A 6,384-nucleotide genomic window follows, 5' to 3' on the forward strand; every position below is an offset into this window, starting at 1 on the left:
GTCTAACTCTTTCTATTCTGTAATCAAATTGTTTAAACTTTAACTACCAAGAACTACCTCCGTATAATCTTGCAGTGAACACTGTGTCCTAATTATCATAATTCCCGAGAAGAGGCTACTCGTGGTTATGGACTCATTGAGGAGAAATCCAGAACAATACGAAAATCTTCTTAACATGATGAAAAAGTAATTCTACCACTACTCCGTCGATGACCGATAATTTGAATCACTTTGTTACTTGACTATAATTGATCTAATCATGCACAGGATTTGGAAACAATTTGCTAAAAATTATTCAGGCAAATTTGACAAGGAATTGAAGATCAAGACAGATTTTGCGGTACACACTTGGATGATTCGTTGCACGATTCATTAGTTTTATTATATATTCATGTAAATACCTGATAATTTCTTCTCTCTTAAAGTGTATGAGGCAGAAACAAGGCACTAATTTATGCGCATACTATGTATGCGAGAACATCCATGGTCTGATAGGTCCTCCAAGGGCCTTGACAGATTGGGAGGAGGAAGTAAGTAAAAAGCTTGTTAATATTTGAACTCGTATTTTAATTAGTCGAAATTAATTATCCCCTTTTTTCATAGGTCGAGGAGATGCGTGATAAACTCATTCCGGAGGAAAAGATTATGGCGATTCAAGAACAATTGTCCAGATTTATTGTTGAGCAAGTCCTCGATCCAAAAGACGAATTCTACTATGATGGACTATCTAATATTGACAATCGCAGCAAATATGATAATATACGCGTATATATGTAATTAAGAAGGAATATACCTATGTAAATATATATGTGTGTATGTATTAAATTTATATTTATGAGTATGTATGTATTATATATATAAGCACTCCAATAATATATATGTGTGTATATATATATATATTTATATATTTATATAATATTGGTCCTAGACATTTTCATATGTAAAGGAATTCACATGTATAGATATGTGTGTGTGTATATATATATATAAGTGAATTAATTTATATATGAAAACTATTTAGGACAAATATTATATAAGTAACTATATATATATGTATATATTAGTGGAGATCATACACACTGAATTTCAATACATAAGTTTAATTGAAATGCAAAATTATAATTGAAATAGAAAAAGAATTGAGAAAAGGAAAACAGAAAAAAGGGACCTTTTGTCCCGGTTGATAACACCAACCGGGACAAAAGGGTGTGCCAGCCACGTGGCGCTGGCAGCACCTTTTGTCCCGGCCTGGCGTTCTCGGTTGGGAAATCGGGACAACAAGGGTTTTCCAACCGGGATAAATTAGTGTTTCTGTAGTAGTGAACGTAAGATCTGGCTGGCGCGCAAAAATAAAGAACGCACGGGCACGACTAATTGGATGTCTGCATCACCTAACCTAGTTATATATCATACTATGCCACTAGCTGGACAGAGACTTGATGGATTGACCGTGTAATATAACAATCATATTTCCACTGACAGAGCAAACAAATGACTTGCACTTGATTCGTCCATCTATCGATTATTACCATTATTTTTTCAGAAGGACGGCAAGAGTTTTACCAAATTTTTATTAGAAGGAAGAAGACTTTAAAATACAACTACACCCATTCCAACTATGCACCACCACCAGTTCACACATAAGAAAAACACCATGCAAACAACAAAAACCGAAGAAACCACTAGGAGGTTGTGGGCAATCCTGTTGACTACTTCTGTCGCCTCCTGAAACTGCTGGACCTCTTCCTTGATTTGATAAGTTAACTCTGTCATGATCTTTTCTTCCTGCCTAAATGTTTTTCTGTTGTCCTCCTTCCAAATATTCCACCAGAAATAAATAATGAGACCGTCAAAAAAGGATTTACTATCTTTTGTGACCATCGCTCGATATTTCTCCCACCATCTGGAGATAGAACTCATAGAACCACTGGTTGCTAGTTGGTGTAAATTGAACCAAAAATAAAGAACGCACGAGCATGACTAATTGGATGTGGGCATCACCTAACCTATTTTATATCATTTTATGTCATCACTAGCTGGACGGAGACTTGATGAGTTGACCGTGTAATATAACAATCATATTACCACTGACAGAGCAAACAAATGACTTGCAATCCATTCGTCCATCTATCCATAATTACCATTATTATTATTATTATTTTCAGAAGGACGGCACGAGTTTTACTGAAGTTTTATTAGAAGGAAAAAGACTTTAAAATACAACGTACACCCATTCCAACTACGCACCACCACCAGTCCACAATGCACACAAGAAAAATACCACGCAAACAACAAAAAATGAAGAAACCACTAGGAGGTTGGGGCAGTTCGGTTGGCTACTTCTATCGCCTGCTGAAATTGCTGGACCTCTTCCTTAATTAGATAAGTTAACTCTATGACGGTCTTTTTTCTTCCTACCAGAATGTTCTTCTTCTGCGCTCCTTCCAAATATTCCACCAGAAATAAATAACGAAACCATCAAAAAAGGATTTACTATTTTTTGCGACCATCGCTCGATATTTCTTCCACCATCTGTAGATAGAACTCACAAAACCATATGTTGCTAGTTAGTATAAATTGAACCAAATAACCAGCTGATCCCAAACTGCACAAGTGAACAGATAATCTTTACAAAGATGTTTTGGTGTCTCTGGTGTTGTGTTGCATAGTTTGCGCAATGGATCATGGGGCCATCCTCTTTTCTCCAAGTTGTTTGTTGTTAATATCTTCCAGTGTAGTAAAATCCAAGTTGGGGTAACAGATTGTCTCCATGCCTGCCCAACAAACTAGATGCGATATGGGCTCTTAGTTGTGTATTCCCCATCCGACATCCATCTTCAAATAATCTCATCATCAATATCTGGATTGCGATCAAGTAAACTAATATGTTCCCATAGACTTGCATACTCCCTAAACACTGTACTCGTATATAAAGGGCAGACTTGATTAATCCAAAAAATTGTTGTGCAATGCCTGTTATATGGTAAAATTCTTCCTCCTTGATTTTTTAAAAAAGACTTGGTACCAAATTTATTTGTGCTGCTCCATTAACCCAACTTGAGTGCCAAAAATTATCCTTATTTCCTTTACCCACTGTAACTATTGTTGATGCATTGAACAAGTCTCGATCACTCTTATCACAAGGGATGTCAAGACCAACCCATGGTCTACTATCGCGCTTCCATCGGAGCAAGCACCATTGAAGTCCAAGAGCTCTTGCTAGCCGCTCAAGATAGAGAATCCCAAGGCTTCCCATATCCTTTGGAGTGCAAATAATTGGCCATTTTATCAAACAATATCCACCACACACCTTCTCGGGTTCATCTCCCTTCCAAAGGAAACTTCTCCTCATGCGGTCAATTTGCTTGATGAGTCACATTTGAGCTGGAAAGACCTTGAGGTGGTATATAGGCTGCGAGGTTAAAACACAATTGACCAATGCAAGGTCTCCCGACCTGATAATGATGACATTTTCCCCAGGCTTTGCATTAAGCAATACTCTAGATGAAGATGTAGCTAACAGCACTGCTATCCAATCTCTCCATTTTTGGCCAAACCCCAAAGCTTGTAAAGTTTCTAACAGATAGATGACCCAGCTAATCGAGTCAAAAGCCTTGGAAATTACCATTATTATCCGTGAATAATTGACAATGCGTGCATGACAATCATTAATCATAATTCACAAGATCCGATAAATCTTTCACCTCGATCGCTCGCTCGCGTGCTAGCTATAAAAGCCAAGCACCACCAAAGCCATCTGCGATCAATCTCAAGCAGAAGCACCACAAGATCTGGTGCACGCAATGGCATCCCAACAAGCACAAGCAGTGGTGCATGACCTGCTCGGTCGTCTCTATGACGAAGCAGCGGCGGCGGCGGCAGCTCCACGAGCACTCTTCTTCCTCGCGATGCTCTTCTCCCTCGTGCTGCTGCCGCTCCTACTCCGCTGCTTCATCGCGTCAACCGCGAGCCCGCGGGACGACGAGCTGCTGAGCATGCTCCCATCGCCGCCTAACAAGCTCCCCGTCATCGGGCACCTCCACCTCATGGGCACCCACCCGCACATCTCCCTCGCCGCGCTCGCCGCCAAGCACGGGCCCGACTTGATGCTCCTCCGCCTCGGCACCATGCCCACCGTCGTCGCCTCCTCGCTGCGCACCGCTGAGGCCATCCTCCGCACCCACGACCACATTGTTGGGAATAAACCCATCGCCGTGACTTGATCATGGCGACGGGGGTGTGCGTGTGTTCGTGCCTGGCAGCGTGTGTGTGCTCCAGGGCGTGGTGTGTGTGTGTGCCGAGCGCGTGGATTGTGCGCGCAGGCATCGTGTCGTGTTCACCGTGTGTGCGCTGCGTGTGCGTGCGTCGAGCACGGAGGGCTATGCACGAGCCAGACCGTGATGCGCGCGTGAACTGGGTGCGCCAGCAAGAGCCAAGCGTGTGTGTGTGTGCGCGCGAGGACATGGCGTGGTCGAGCCGAGCGTGTCCGTGCACGCAGAAATGATCATCGGGTGATCGTTGAAGACCTGGTTGTGCGGGCAATCAGGAGAGAGGAAGTGGAGCTAATCAAGCAGCGGATGGTGCCCATTGAAGCTGTTGAACAAGCCGCATTGGGCACGGCATCTTCGATCCGTGGAAGCTGCGCATCGGAGCGCGTCGTACGCGGCACGGCGAAGCTAGCGGGTGCATGGCGGAGTTCCAGGGTAGTGGGTGCGTGGTGGGTGCGACTAACGGGCTATAAAGCTCCGCTGTAACTACAATTGTACTCCTGCGAGGTGAATTGAAGAGCGGTGTGCGTCACCGTGCGTTTGGGCACAAACTCTCCTCGTGTTACTGTTCATCTTCAAGCTCCCGCCGCTCGAATTCCGTCACGTCCGTGCGCTGTTTCGTGGAGTGAGCTGTGCGGTGAGCTTGAGGGTCGTGCTGCACATCTGCTACGTGCAAGAACCAGAGCCGGCGGTGGCCGGAGGGGTGACTTCACTGTCGACCCCCCGCGGCGGAGCTCTTTTCGAGCAGAGCGGTGGCGATCGGACTTCGGGCGGAATTCCAACAATTGGTATCAGAGCCGGTGAGGTTCTGCGGCGATGTCATCACCCCTGGCGTGCTCGGCGACTCCACCATGTCAACGTTCGCGAGGTCGATCTTCACCGAGGAGGCGAACACGCGAGGTCATCGTCGAGCAGGTGGTCGAGCGGGTGGCGACGTCCGGGTCCGTGAGCTATCCGGTGCTAACGCCGGAGGCTACACGGCATGGTCGATCAGGATGGAGGCCATCCTCAACGCTCAATGTCTGTGGGAGGCAGTGGCGCCGGCGGCAGACGCGGAGGTCGACAGGTGGAAGAACAAGATGGCTTGGGCTAATCTTCTTCAAGCGTTGCCCGAGGATATCTTGATGCAGGTATCGACCAAGCCCACGGTGCAGGAGGTGTGGGAGGCGTTGAAGACGTGATTCGTGGGCGCGGATTGTGTGCGGACGGCGCGCCTTGCCACGTTGAGAGGGGAATTCGACTCCCTGATCATGGCGGACGGCGACGCGCTGGACGTCTACGCCGGCAAGATCAGCGGGATGAAGACGAGCTTCGCGAGCCTCGGATCGACGCTCGATGACGCAGTGCTGGTCAAGAAGCTGCTCGACACTGTGCCCGACCGGTTGTATCTGGCGGTGGCTGGCATCGAGTAGTTTTGCGATGTGGCGTCCATACCGTTTGAGGAGGCGCTTGGGCGGCTCAAGGCGTTCGACGAGCGATCGCGGCGGCGGGCTTAGCTGACGAGCGGGCAGGCGACATCGGGCGGCCAAGTCGACGGTGGGCAGCTCCTGTTCACGGAGGAGGAATGGCGGGCGTGGCGCAAGGCGAAGTCCGGCATTGGAAAATGCTTCAACTGCGGTGTCTGTGGCCACTTCGCGCGCGACTGCCGCAAGCCGAAGAAGGAGCAAGTCATGGCAGCCACAGCGGACGTCGACGACGAGCCAACTCTGCTCTGAAGTGCCCGGCGTAGACGGCGCTGGGTTTAGGGGTGAATGTTGGGAATAAACCCATCGCCGTGACTTGATCATGGTGACGGGGGTGTGCGTGTGTTCGTGCCTGGCAGCATGTGCGCGCGCCAGGGCGTGGTGTGTGTGCGCCGAGCGCGTGGATTGTGCGCGCAGGCGTCGTGTCGTGTTTAGCGTTTGTGCGCTGCGTGTGCGTGCATCGAGCACGGAGGGCTGTGCACGAGCCAGACCGTGATGCGCGCATGAACTGGGTGCGCCAGCAAGAGCCAAGCGTGTGTGTGTGTGTGTGCGCGCGAGGACATGGCGTGGTCGAGCCGAGCGTGTCCGTGCACGCAGAAATGATCGTCGGGCGATCGTTGAAGACCTAGTCGTGCGGTTGATCAGGAGGGAGG

At 47.8% G+C, this 6,384-nt stretch overlaps 1 pseudogene; it reads left to right on the top strand.

Annotated features, from left to right (window-relative positions):
• The first annotated feature begins 3,803 nt into the window (after window positions 1-3,803).
• Window positions 3,804-6,384, top strand: part of LOC120679684 — a 5,441-nt pseudogene continuing 2,860 nt past the window's right edge.

Source organism: Panicum virgatum, chromosome 6N (assembly GCF_016808335.1).
Source record: "Panicum virgatum strain AP13 chromosome 6N, P.virgatum_v5, whole genome shotgun sequence".
In the NCBI taxonomy this organism is placed as follows: Eukaryota; Viridiplantae; Streptophyta; class Magnoliopsida; order Poales; family Poaceae; genus Panicum; species Panicum virgatum.